Genomic DNA, 14,711 nt, shown 5'->3' on the forward strand with positions numbered 1-14,711 from the left:
TCGCTTGCTATTGGTTTCGGTTGCGTAGTAGGCTTTGCACTTAGCACAAGGAAAGCCGACATTCAGGGGGATCTGCGACAGCAAGCAACGAGTCTGACGTCAAAGGCATTGGAGGGGTGGCTGTGCTGTGATTAGGATGGCATCGGGCGGAGGAGCTGCCGGTGACGGACGACGACCATACGTCCACCGAACCGGTTTTCTCACATTATGCACAGTGTAGAGGTACCCACATATGTAGGTATGTACCTCTCTGCCATGCACACCTATTCAGGAAAGATCCATCCCAAATTCGTCTCTCTCTGTGCGCCCATAAAAGTTGAGCGCGCACCATCAGCAGAGTGCACTATGGGACGGAAATTGAAATTTCGATTTTTTTAAACCAATCGGAATTTTTCTACTACCCAATATCAACTCCGGGGTCACTTTGGATTTAAGTGTGCTTGTTTTTTTTTTCGCTTGCAAAGAAGAATTTTTTATCATTTTCCTCCCAGGTAGCCCAAACTGATTCACTAGTTTTCGAATCAAAAAGTGTTGTATATCAATTTTGTAAATAAATATTGGGTTTTAACATGGTTTGAAAAATTGTTAGTACTTTAGCGATTTCATTATTCCCTTGTAAAAATTACTATTGTTCCACTTAATATTAATGGCATTCCCAAGTATTCAACCTGAAACCAATCCATGGCTGCATTTCAACCTTCAAATTGGTGTATCTTCAATAGTTTCTGCAGATATCTGCGGCTGAAATGAGAAGAATATTTTCTCCTTAGCAATAGTTCTTTCATAAAATTTCATAATTTTTTCACCAATTTGTTTTTGTTTTCCAAATAACTTGGAAACAGCAGGATATTGAGCTTTCAAGACAAACAACTTTTCTGAAGACATGCACTTTCCACAATGTCAGAGTAAAAAGTTATATTTAGGCACCATCTATGCGGATGAGTTGCGAACTATCTTGTTATAGCTTCGCAGAGGTACCAAACCTTGGAAATGCTTCGTTGAGGAGATATTGGCTTGGTCGTCCAAATTGCATTTCTGGCCCACTGTGCAGCGAGAGAGCGCAGCAAGCGTGTCGGGTTGGGGTCGAGTGAGTGTGTGACAACGATACCAGGGGGCCCCAGCACTGTAGAGCAGAAGCCGTAATCGAAGGAGTCCGCGGAGCTAATGACGATGATGATGAGTAGCAGTGGAGTCACTGACGCGGATGGTCGTGTTTGGCTTTTCTTCTAAATATTCCCGGGTTGTTGTCGGTTCTGCCGGTGGGTCCCATTGCACGCGTCGTGCCGTAGTAACGGAACGGTTCCGACATTCTATCGCACGGGGTCTCCATGTAGTTAGGGACATCCCGCGGTTGGTTCTTCCAGTTTCCCTTTCCTCGTTCTTAAACATATCTCGCTGCGGTTTGGAGGTTCGCGAGGAATGGTTTCCGTTAAATCGAATAAATGAAGCATGAAACAAAATTGTTTTTGATACAGTAGAATCAGAAGCCGAGCAGTGCACACAGCTAAGTGTAGCAGCGATAGAAGGAGGTACGAAGAGCATATAGCTTCGTGATCCGAAGGGTGGACAACACGCCGATGGGGGTGCCGACGGCGGAGGAGGAATGTTTATAAATTAATATTAATTCAATCAACAAGAACGAGTGTGACGAAAAGGCTAGAAGAAGCAAGATCAGTCAGCTCGGGTGCGCGGCAGAAAAACGGCAAAATTTGTACGTGATCCAAGTGGGCCGTGTTTTGGTGCGCGGGACAGAATCGCGTCGTCGTCGTCGTCGGCGCGGTCAGTGTGACGAAGAAAGGCATCCTAGCAGTCGGTCAGTAGTGACAGTCAGTGAAGTGAGTGCAGAACGTGTGTCCGAGTCGGGTTCTAGCTGAACCATTCGCGCAAACGCATCCCACACTCTAGATTCAGCGGAGGTACCTGGTGCTTGGTGTGAAGTGAAGGTGAGCTCGTTTTAAATCAAAATATTTTGCCACAGTGCGACCCAGAAATCGGCGTGATTTTTTCTCTCTCTCTCTCTCTATCATCGCACATCAAAGCAACGGAGGCCAAGAACCCCAATGAGTGTATCCTTAGAAACGTGATCAATCCAAAACTGCACCTCATTCGTCTGTTTGATAGCAGGCCGGTCAAGAGAGGGAAAAAAATAATAAGACGACGAAGAGTGTATGAATGTGATTTTGTAGTGTTGTTGTTATTGTTCTTCATCGCCGTCGTAGAGGATTGGGAACGGATACTGTAGGAGGGTAAGATCGGTTCTCGCACACGACACATAAAGTAATAAACGATAGGGCCGGGCCGCGAGAGGCTGCTGGTTGGTCGATTGGTGGTGAGACTCGTGCAAGATTAGCGAGTACGGTTTTCTTCGTGCACGGTGGCGGCGAGGTTATCGACGGAAGGCACTCTTCGTGTGCGGACCTTTAGCACGCGTTTGCGATGGGTTTTGGGCTATGCGAGATATTGAGCTGTACCGCGATCTGCTGTGGGGGAATATTCGACTGTTTGCTCTTTCAGAGTTGCGGTACGTTAGAAACCTTAGGTTCCTATAAATAGATGCGTACGGAGATTCCATAAGCAACTATGTATTGCACTGCCTATCAGTCCCATATGAATTTTCGTCAATTTTAAGAGAACAACGTTATCCACTATAAATTGGCATGCAAGTATTACGTGATAAATCATTGATCATCAAAAATGTGCAAACAACATCAAGTCAGTTTGTTCCATTATCTATTTTAGTGATGCACCGAATAGTGATATTCGGCCTGGTTTTCGGCGTTTACACCAAAATGTTAACCAATATTCGGCCATTTTACAACTAAAAAGTGGCCGACTAAGTGTTTGAGTGAAACTTTGAGACTGATGTTCGGCCTAAGTATTCGACCGAATACTATGGCGACCGAAAATTCGGTGCATCACTAATCTACGCCCAGTGATCTATTTATAGATCTGTAACATTTTTGATGACTGTTGAAAAACTAGAGTTTAAAAGATTGTTCTAAGGACCAATCTATTGAAAATGGCAAATAATTTAATTCAGAATTGACTCACTAGGTGGTGTTAGTGTTTGCAGAAAACTTCGTTTTATCAACTTTTATAGAAAAAAGTTCTTGTGATATGTGTTAGATAGAAGTTTGCGGTCTTTTGCAATGTTGTTTAGATAACGAAGGCCAACGCTACAGTGTATTTTGACGTAGGACTACGTCTGTGATTTCTATATGGGGGTACACTTTGTGAAAACCGAAAATGGAACATGTAACAAAATTATGAAAGATTTTGAACGTTAATAACTCAGCTGCCCCTGGACCAATTTCAATAATTTTATCACCAATCGATCAGAAATATTTCTACAAATCTGTAAATGCTTACCATTTTTCAAATTTTTTTTATTGAAAATTGCACGAATGTGCAACTGTTGCTATGATTATTAAAATTATCACCGATTGCCTGCGAAAAGCGATTTCCCTAACACAGATTTCAAAGTTAAATTACAGCCGGTCTCACCAAACGGTGTATATTCAATCACCGCGTGGTGAGCGGTGGTGTTCTTTAGTACACAACGAAAGGCTCCCCGCAAGCAGCTAGCTATCAAGACTGACCTCAACCGCTGATCGGATTCAGTTCCAATCACCGTGCGTGGTGGTGTCCGTTCGTCGGCATCAGCAGCAGCAGCAGTAATAACTCAGCTACTCCTGGACCAATTTCAATAATTTTATCACCAATCGATCAGAAATATTTCTACAAATCTGTAAATGCTTACCATTTTTCAAAAATTTTCTATTGAAAATTGCACAAATGTGCAACTGTTGCTATGATTATTAAAATTATCACCGATTGCCTGCGAAAAGCGATTTCCCTAACACAGATTTCAAAGATGAATTCCATCCACTCTCTCCAAACGGTGTTTATTCAATAACCGCGTGGTGAGTTGTGGTGTGCTCCAGTACACAACGAAAGGCTGCCTGCAAGCAGAGAACTGCAGCCCAGATGAGCATCCATAGAAGGAGGAAGCCGCCACACCGCTATTGATCGGAATCAGTAGATCTTCGTGATTCGCTGTGGGCCATCTATGTCAAGCGTGTCATACCAAAGAGTATAAACAGAGATAATCCCACTCAAATTCCTATTCCTACACAAAACACAAGCTCGTGCCGCAGTTAATGTTCCTTCTGAACGGGTTTTGTCAAGGCGAAGTGGACTGTACTGGGCTGGAGCGAACGGAGTTGGCTAGCGTCAATCGAAGTTCTAAACTCAGAAGCTCTGAAAAGAGCTGGGGGGTTTGACGCTGCTCTCCGGGACACGGTGGACATGCAGTAGAAATGACGAATGCTGCCGACTACACTAGACACTACTGTTTTATTTCTCTTTGCTTCTTAATACAACGTTTTACAGCTGCTGCTGCTGCGAACGGATGCTCGGTTGGATTCAAACTTAAACTAAAGCACGCTACTGCGGGGATTTTTATAGAGCGGCACCGACTGTTTGCTCGTTGCTGATTGGTCGACGTTTTTCTCCTCTCTTTCGGCGGTAGGCGGAACATCCTCCCCCCGGTTGAGAGATCTCAACACCTTTTGGAAGTCGGAGGGCTTTGACGGGCATCATTATCCTCGATGGGCAGAATGGACACCTTATTGATGGGACGTCGATACGTGGTTCCATTCACGAAGACATCAACTGCTCGGACCAGGCCGTCGGTTCCAGGATAGACGGCTACGATGCGACCTAACTTCCATTTGAGTGCTGGTTGGTTACGGTCGTGAAGCAACATGATCATGTCTTCCCGAATGTTCGGCTTCTCTTGTCGATTTTTCTTCCGAGGCTTTCGCGCATAAGTTGGAGATGTTGTCACCGTGTCAAGCTTTGACGTTCTCGGGAAGGTTCAGCTGGGGCGATCAGCGGTAGTCCAATCAAATAATGCGCTGGAAATTGCGAACAATGGTCGGGAGTTCAAGACGGCCTCGATTTCTGACAGGATCGTACACAATTCCTCGAACGTTAGATTCGTATTGCCGACTACCCGCTTCAAATGGGTTTTGGCCGACTTCACGGCTGCCTCCCACAAACCACCGAACTCGGGTGCGTCGGGTGGAATGAAATTCCACTCAATTTCATGATTGCGGCAGAAAGATTCGATGGTGTCCACGGCGTGTTGGTCACAAAACTGCTGGTAAAGGTTGTTCTATTCGTGGTGAGCACCACGAAAATTGGTTGCGTTGTCCGAATGGATTTCTTGGACCATTCCACGGCGAGCAATAAATCGTCGAAGGGACGCCATGAAGGCATCGGTACTCAAATCGGAGACGCCCTCCAAATGGACGGCTTTGGTTGCCATGCAAACATAAACGGCCACGTACGACTTCATTGGTCGGGTCCTTTTTCCGACAATTGGCAGTGAATTGCAGGACATAGCCCACAACTCGTTGGATTTTGCGGAAGTTACTGAGCTTTGGAAGAAAAGATAGGAAGTCCATACTCACATCTGGCCCTGCTACCAAGGCCTTAAGTTCCGGTAGCTTCTCGTCTGAAACGTCTTCAGGGGCATCTACGTAGTACTCAACTCTTTGCAGGAATTCGGGCCCATTCCACCAAAGGCTGTTGTGCTTCAGGGATTCAACTAGTTGACCTCAGGATACGATGTCTGCTGGGTTCTGTTGGGACCGGACATACTCCCACCGGTACTTACTGGTATGCTCTTGTATAATTGCGATTCGATTCCGTACAAACAACTGTAGCTGGTTGAGAGGTTTCTTAATCCAAGCGAGGACTACCGTACTGTCGCACCACAGGACTATTTCACGGAAAGTCATATCCAGGGCTGGTAACACCTTCTGTACCAACCGGGTTAGTAGGAGAGCGGCGCACAATTCCTTTCGTGGGAGCCGAGCCATCGCCAAAAATACTTCGCACAAAGATGCAGGCTCCATCAGAGAAGCCGTGCAGCTCGTAGGCGACCACGTTGTCCATTGTCACGCGCCTTGGGATCTCGATCTCGTGAAGATGCGACAAGGCATCTTGGAGTTGTCGACACTGCTGTGCGATTTCTTCGCCAACCGGGTCGTCCCACCCGGAATTAAGCTGCCACAATTTCTGCGCTAGAAGCTTCGCCAAAACAATGACCGGTAAAACCAGTCCCAGGGGGTAAAAAAACTTGGCGATCTCGGAGTACATCGTTCTTTTCGTGGGCCGTTGCGGATGCAATGTTGGATTTGGACGATAGGCTATGAGTATCGAGTCTGCAGAGGGATCCCAGAGTAAACCAAGTACCTTGATGGCTTCATTAACTCCATGCTCTTCCCACGTGATCCTTTTTTCTTGATCCTCCACGGGAATATGCTCTAGGAATTCCGGTGAATTTGAGCACCACTTGTGTATGGGGAAACCTCCTTGTCCAAGGAGCTGCTTCAGCTGTTATTGAGCCTCGATAGCGTCCTCCACCGAGTCTGCACCGGAGAGTACATCGTCCATGTACGTTTCTTCTTTCACAATACGAGCGACGACAGGAAAGTCCTCATCATCCTCTTCGACGAGCTTCAGTAAACACCTGGTTGCTTGATATGGTGCCGATGCCGTACCGTACGTAACGGTACAGAGTTCCAGGACTCGCAGGGGTAACGATGGGTGCTCTCTCCAAAAGATTCGAAGGAAACTACGATCCAACAGGGCTTTGAGTATTTGACGGTACATTTTAGAGATGTCTCCGATGATGGCAACCTTGAATTTTCGGAACCTTAGCGCGATATGGTGCAGATCGTTCTGTACTCCTGGACCAACTTGCAGTACATCGTTCAGGGAGAGTTCCGATGGCGACAACTTTGCACTTGCGTCGAACACGACTCGACATTTCGTGCTCGAGCTGGACGGACGTAACACTGCATGATGCGGCAAATAGTAGGTTTGCTTGTTGGGTGGATCTTCAGACTCGTTGATCTCGGTGCAGTTGCCGAGAGCTTCGTACTCCCGGATGAAGTTCACGTACTGAGCCTGCAGCTCGGAATTGCGGATTAATCGCTTCTCCAACATCAGGAATCTTTTCAAAGCTAGACTAAATTTCATGTAATTGCTGGGTGGACACCTCGAGATCTTTGCTAGATTCCAAATTTCTGTTTTCTGCATTGTTGTTTAGGAGGCTAAAACTTTTTGAATTCTGTACAGCTTAGCACGGAATTCTCTCACTAGGTAGCACTAGTATTCTTATAACCTTCGACATATTGAGATCCCTGCTAGATACAAAGTTGCTGTTTACTGCAATGTTGATCAGGGAGCAAAGAACCTTTTGAATTGTGGACGGTTTAGTTTTGAATTCTCTTGCTAGGGGACACTAGTGTTGTTAAAAATTTCACGTTAATGCTGGATCAACATCTCAAGGTCTTTGCTGTATACAAAGATGCTGTTATCTGCAATGCTGTTCATGAGACTAAGACCTTTTGAACTGTAGAAAGTTTAGTTCTGAATCCATTCGCTAGGTGACACTAGTGTTCTTATGAATTTTGTGTAAATGCTGGGTTGACATCTCGAGATCTTTGGTAGATACAAAGTTGCTGTTTTCTGCATTGTTGTTCTTGAGGCTAGGACTTTTGAATTTTGAAAAGTTTAGTTCAGAATTATCCCGCTAGATGGCAATGTGTTCTCATAAATTTCGTGTAAATGCTAGGACGATGTCTCGAGATTGTTGCTAGATACAAAGATGCTATTTTCTGCAATGTTGTTCAGGAGGTACAGGCTCATTTGCTGTAGCTATGCGGAGCCGATATTCAGTGTTTGGATTGCAAACTTACTTAAAACTAACGTTAGTAAAGCGGTAGCCAATTACTCGCGGCTATCTCGAGGTTAGGGGTAACAATTGTAACAATTGGATGTCAGGGAAGGGATTGAGAACATAGGGTTTGGAGAGCAATGTGCTCTTGATCTCGAACTAAGCGACATACTGATGAAAAAGACAAACATGCGGGTACACCGATGGGCAGCTAACAACTTGGGAGAACACAAGATGACACTAACTACTAAATCCTTAGATCGATCCGTTTTAAAACACATAAATTAAATTTAAATAGTCAGTCGAGATTTCGGCTCGCCAAGATGTCTCTAACGGGCTGCAAAGGTTGTTTTCCTCGGGCCCTGAGGAATGTGGATAGCTTGGATCTGGCAACACAAAGCACACTGGGCCAGCAATGCAATCTAGCGGATTAATAACTCCAAAACGAAGCATTTCCGCGACTTGGTGTCTTGGGTAAAGTTTCTCATCACAAATGGTCCCATGTATTGACATTAACAAATAGTTCAAAACTCTTCCGCAAAGATGGCGCCACAATCTAACTTCTTTCTATGACGTTTTAGAGACTTGATGTCTTGGAAAAAGTTGTTTGCCTTGACAAAATAAACAACTCTTTTGAAAACGTAAAATTTCCACAGCCTACTGGTTCCGAGTTATATGGAGTTAAAGAAAAAAAATGTCGAAGATATGGTTTTTTCTTTCTGTTTCGATGTCGGTTTTTTTGCTGACAACCATATAATGTTAAATTTGTCTCTTATGCAAATGCATTAAATAACTAATTTTTGTGAAGAAACATACTGGTTTAAGCTTCAAAATTTAAAGATATTGTTGAAAAAACGAAAAAAACAACAATTTTTGAACTTTAATAAATCGCAACCTGACATTTTCAGCAAAAATTAAGCAATGCTCGGTAAACCAAACATCAAAATTTGAGAGAGGTATATTTTGGTGTTTTTGAGATTTCATCATTTTAGTGGAGCATGTATTTTTTTCTATAACTTTTTTTAATGAATTGAAATGGCGTTCTGAAGACTTGACGACTAAGGCAAAGTTGTTTATCTTGATAAAATAAACAACTCTTCTGAAGAAGTCAAAACTCCACAGCCTACTGTTACCAGAGCTGAGCCAAAAAGTTGAACACATTTCTTCGGGACCTTCTGGTCTTAGAGCTACCTCTATGTACTAACTCCCCCTTCAGGTAAGGTCTGTATCCACTATTATTCGTATACATCAAAACTGAAGTAAACACAAATTTCGCATTATATTTCAATTGTATTTGTTTATTTCAGATTCATGGGATATGATTTACAAATTCAAGAAGTCAAAACATAGTTATTCGGTATTTGAATAACATTTTCGACCTTTGCGCTTAACTTCATCCATTAGGGTTTGTACAGACTCCTCAGATGTCGTGGTGGCTGTCTTTGTCCAAATTTGACACTGATCAAAGATTCCTTGTTGCTTTGCAGAAAGCTTCCGCTTCATCAGAGCCCAATATCTCTCGATTGGACGTAACTCTGTACAATTTGGCGGATTTGCGGTTTTTTGATTTGCTTCGTACAATTTAATACAATGGCATTATGCCAAATCGGCCCAAAACAAACAGTTTTCTTTGTGACTTTTGATGAAGGGTAGCAATCGCTTCTGCAGGGGGGGAGAGGTAGCTCATCGATTCTTCCGGTTCGCCTCCTAGAATCGTGCTATAAGGTACCAGGCGATAACCAGGGTAGTTGATCGATAGCTCGATGACGTCATTTCGTTGGCGTCTGCAATGGGAAGTTCTCATAGCAGGCGTTGACGATGGGACGTTGTCGAGTTGTTGAATAGCAACTATCATGGTAACTTACCGATTACCTGTCGATCTGCCAAATTTGGAAAGACGTCTGCATTGAATTGTCTCATATAATAATATTCCGCCCACTATATCACAAGAAATTGCGAGTAGCTGAGTGGAATGGAGATAAGTTAAGCATTGGGTACAGGACCAAGTCTCCCCTGGGTGGTGCCAAAAGATGAGCGCAATAGAACCATCAAGTTGCCATAAGGCACGGAATGAGACTATTGCATGGCTGGGTAGTCAAAGTCTTCCATTCGTTAGTCATTTCAGGTGGATTAGAACAAGTTTAGGTTTAGGGTGGGCGTTGGCCAGATTTGGATTTTTCAGAATCCAAACGTCGCGTGAAAGTGGAACTTAATGAAGGCCTAAGTACTTTTTCGTAGTTTTTAGTTTTCGGATTTGAAAGATCGTCGGTTACAGTGGCCTGCTTACTGAGCAGAAAAACGCGGTCCCAGGTCCTTACATATCAAAGAGATTTATGGTAAAATCGCTTGTGTATCGTTTATTTGGCGAAACTCGTTGTTGTCGTTGGTTCCGGGTTTGAATGGATACACAAATTTGAGCAACGGTTATGTGATATGAGGGGCTCGGTGGCCTTAGACCAACCGTTTTTGCTTACTGAGCAGAACATCATGAGTCTAATCTCAGGCCCATCCACATTCAAGATTCGTCAATCGTTTTATTTGTTAATATGACTACATGGTAATAACAGCAACTCGGTGATTAAAAAGGTGCTCGTCTGCCTAGTGGCAAACGTTTTTGCTTACTGAGCAGAAGACCGTGGGTTTAGTCCCAAGCTCCTTCGCGTTATATGATCGTTAGGACATCAATTCAACTTATCGTTTACCAAAACGAACCCTGCTGCAAACCCAACCCTCTTATCCAACATCCCAGTGATTCCTCGTGGAAGTGCAGAGGTGTTCTCGGCTTCCATCAAAGCGAGTGTCATGTCAACACAATCCTTCCCATTCCTTTCTTGACCTGTGTTCAGGCGCGGCCGGCGCTGGTATTGCCTAATTTAAGATCACTAGTTTTTACACATTGTGGATGATTGCTAGTCCCAAGCATCGTCTATTGGTTCTCTGTGTAATTACAGCTGATCTGGCAGTATCAGAGTAGCAACCGTGGGCGGTAAATCAAGCTCAAGCTCAAGCTCAGGGTAGCAATCGCTTCTGCAGGCTCTCTTCCTGGTAAATCTCCTTTTGGATTGTGCCTGCAGTTACGAAAGATTTACTATTTCGGCCACACGTGCAAATTGCTTGCCAAATAAGGTATTTTTTTTAGGAATTTCGATGTTTTCGTCGTCCTGAAATACTGTAGCATTTTTGGCTATAACAGAAGTAAGCCAGCCCTGGAAGCTGCTTGAAATCCTTCAGGACATAAATTTCATCGTCCATAACAACTCATGAAAACTTCGTCAAATATTCGCAGTACCAACGTCGAGCTCGTGATTTTGCTGTCAAATACTGTTTCACGTTGCGATTTGGAACTGTTATTTTATAGGACTTCAGCCGCTAAACGCTGGATTGATTTTTTGACAAAACCAGGTGACATTCCTATTTTGCGAGCCACCGATTCGGGTTTTCCTTACGTCCGTACAAAATCTAATCGTTCACGTGTTTTTCATTCGTCGCCATCTTAAACACTAAACATGGAATGTAAACACCTATCATAGTCTTTTTCATCAATGACTCCCAGCTATACCTCAGTGAAATTTTTCATTCCTACGTGAAATATTTCAAAAGTTACAGTGATTTGAAGGTGTCTGGATTAATGTGGTTACAGACCTTAGGGTAAAGTATCCCCAAGATTATAGTTGTGCTAGCTTGCATGGGCGAACCAAGAGTTTCAAAAAATTGACGTCTGAGCCTTTGTTTACAAATGCAGATACGGGTATTTGACAATTCACTCTTGTTTTACGAGAATTATGATTTTTTTTCAATGGAATTTTGAGGAGATTTCCGAATGAATTTCAGTGCTAACACCAATGTATTCCAGATACAATTCAAGGAAGATTTAGCAAGAACCCTAAGAGAGTTTAGACTTTAATTCCACGTCAATCGTGCGAGTTCAGAGTACAACTTTTAAGAAGCTTCTAAGGAAAATTCCAAGACGATTGTGAAGAGGACTCCAGGATCCGAGAAAAATACCAAGGTTGTCGAATTTTGAGGGTAAAGTTTAGGAGAATTCTAATTTTAAGAGATTTCCGAGGATAATGCCAAGGGCATTACGAACAAAAATTCTATAGCATTTTATGTGAATTTCCCATCAAATATTCAGAAGATTTTTGAGCAAGATAATTCTGAACAAAATTTCAACACAATTCTGAGGTTAATTGCTTGGGAATTCTGAACAGAATTCAAATTAATTTTAAATGTAATTGTGGCAGTAAGCTTCAGTGAATTCTTAGAAAAATACATTATATTCGATGAAAATCTAAGGATGAATTTCAAGTTTTTCTTTTCTTAATCTGTAGAGAATTTCAGGAGTATTATAATTTAATTTTCAAGGGACTCCGAGAGAGAGTCTCAAAGTTATTTTAGATGAATTCTAAAACTCTGTGAAAGGAAATGGTTCTAAAGAAAATGCTTGAGAATGTTCCAATAAAATGCTGTAAAGAGTTTTGAGCAGTTAAAACATAGACAAATCTTGAAGAACGCAGAACCAAATTCGACCCAGGGAACATTCTGCTGCTTTAGTAATAACCAATTTTACCTAGTGATGCCTTTGACTTTCGGTTTTATGCTTATTTTTAATGTAAATCGAACAACCGAGAAAATTTACAAAATTCCGGAAAAAATCCGGGAATTGTGAAGCAGAAGAAGCCGAAACGGAGTCCGCATCGGTCAAACCGAGGGCTCGGAAGCTATATAATTTATTATAAATTGGCGTTTGTTATCATGGACGATGAAACATACCTCAAATTTGTCTAAAAGACGCAAGTGAAATGTGATCGTGGCATGTTGTCAAAGCCATTTGTGACAAAGGAGACGATGAACACTGAAATGTACAGTCGGGAGGGTTTGAATCGGCGTCTGCGGTCCATGATCCGTCAACATGATGGCCCAGTACTATTTTGGTTCAATTTGGTGTCAATGCACTACTCGAAAGACACGGTAGCTTGGTACAAAGCCAAGGGGGGGTCACTCTACACACTTATTGCCTCAGTGTGCCTCATGTGTGCCGCAGTTTTTCCGGCAGTGCCGAGAGTGTCATCAGACTGATTTTTTTGTTTGTATAATGGTATGTTTGGCAACCCGGTTAATTTGACAGTTCACATGTTTTGTTTTAAAGAAACAGATCCTACCTGCCGTTACTCTCGGTTCGTTGCTACCAAATTCTCTCGGAAAAGGACTACACTGAACTTAATAAGCAACGGCTTCGGCCACCGAATCGAAGCTTCGAGCGAGAACGTTCTCCTTCCAATTTCCGACAGGACAATAACTTCTACTGGATTGGAGTATGATGAGGACTCGGATGAACCACAGGTGACGGTGGTAAGTAGACGAAGCGAACCTGCATCATCAGAGGAAACTGGTCTAGATGCTCTTCAGATTCTGATGAACGCTTCCTGGAGGAGTTTCTCCCGAAAGCCATCGACACAGTCAAAGATACGTCGCCTAGTAGGAGTTTCAACCAAAATCAGACTTCCCTGGTGGAGGTGGTGTTTAATATGGCCACACGGTCAGACAGTCCAACGATCGGACAAATGGAGAGAAGTATGATGTCTCTGGGGCGTAAACGCTGGGGCGCTGTCAATGGTTGGAAAGCAATCACCGATGAAGATACTACCTCAGAACATGGTCCGAGTGATCATCGAAGGCGAATTTTTCGATGTCAGTTAGGATGAGGAACGAATCATGGAACTGAATGTCGGTTGGCTGATCAACGAAGTGGTGAAGCGTTACGGAATCAAACGATCCCCTTACGACGCTTTTGTGCGGCTCGGATTATTTTCATCCAATTGAAAGAGAATAATATAGAGAACATTTGAGTTCATTAACACAACGTAGTGTTATTCCAATAATGAACTGTGCGTATACTTTCTGGGACATCCTATATAATCCAGATCAAAACAAATTTTCGTGGTCCTACAAGTAGAAAAAAAAAACATAAATAGGATTAGAAAAAGTCTTTAAGATTTCAAGATTTCAAAAAAAAAATTGACCCGCTAAGAAGAGATTTTAACATTTCATGTAATCCAAACTCGAAATACCTGATCTTTTAATTTGTAGGTAACTTTGCGAAAATATATTGGCACTTCACAAATTTTCAAAATCTTAAACTCAAACAACGATTTTTTTAGCTGAGCAAAAATTAAGAAATGTGAACTTCAAATTTACTCTTTTTTTTGAAGTTGGATCACTTTTTCAAAAATTACCATTAAACAAAAATCTAGATAAACATTTCAAAAGGTCCTATCTGCATTGATCGATTCTCTTCATCGACTTTCTCTTTCGTCTATAAATCAGCTCAAAACCTTTCTCTGTTGTATTTGACGTTTTGGACGCTAGATAAGATCCTCCTTTATCAAACTATGAGGTAGAATTAGCGCGAAATCTATTTGCATAGCAGTGGTTATGAAAAGAGAAAGTCGATAAAGAGAATCGATCAAATCAGATAGGACCATTTGAAATGTTCATCGAGAAATGGTTTGAAATATACTTTAATTTTCAAATATCTTCATACGTCTTCAAAAAGAAATCGGCCACTGAAACCGTTATAGCTCAACTTGGCAGTTTTATTTGTATGTATGTATTATTGTATGTACATTTCATTTCATGACAACTTTGTTCAAGTCAATATGTATTGTGTTGTTAGCAGTACATATATAACTGGCGAATTAGCATGTGATCGCTAAAATATTAAGTAACGTCGTGATCAGAAATAATTTGGGGTGAATGAATGGATCGGGATGGATTCATACTGTTGTCAAAGTCCAAAACCGAAGTTCGACAGCATGAACTAGCGAAGCTAGGGCATTCACCAAATGCGAAATTTAACTGCAGATTTCCATGGATTGGTTAACAATTTTAGGGACCATATCGAATAGGAACCTGCTGGAAAATGTTCACGTTTTATTTTTCTGTATTATTTTATAAT

The 14,711-nt window shown here is 42.4% G+C and overlaps 1 long non-coding RNA gene across 1 annotated transcript in view; it reads left to right on the forward strand.

Moving 5' to 3' along the window:
- Positions 1–1,199: 1,199 nt before the first annotated feature.
- Positions 1,200–14,711, forward strand: part of LOC135717117 (uncharacterized) — a 172,692-nt gene continuing 159,180 nt past the window's right edge. Inside the window, exon 1 of the long non-coding RNA XR_010520301.1 lies at positions 1,200–1,943. This is a non-coding gene — a long non-coding RNA (uncharacterized LOC135717117). The remainder of the gene's footprint in view (positions 1,944–14,711) is intronic.

The sequence above is a fragment of the Ochlerotatus camptorhynchus genome, unplaced genomic scaffold, assembly GCF_037179485.1.
Source record: "Ochlerotatus camptorhynchus isolate MF236.1 unplaced genomic scaffold, CSIRO-AGI_Acam_v1.1 ptg000046l, whole genome shotgun sequence".
Lineage (NCBI taxonomy): Eukaryota > Metazoa > Arthropoda > Insecta > Diptera > Culicidae > Ochlerotatus > Ochlerotatus camptorhynchus.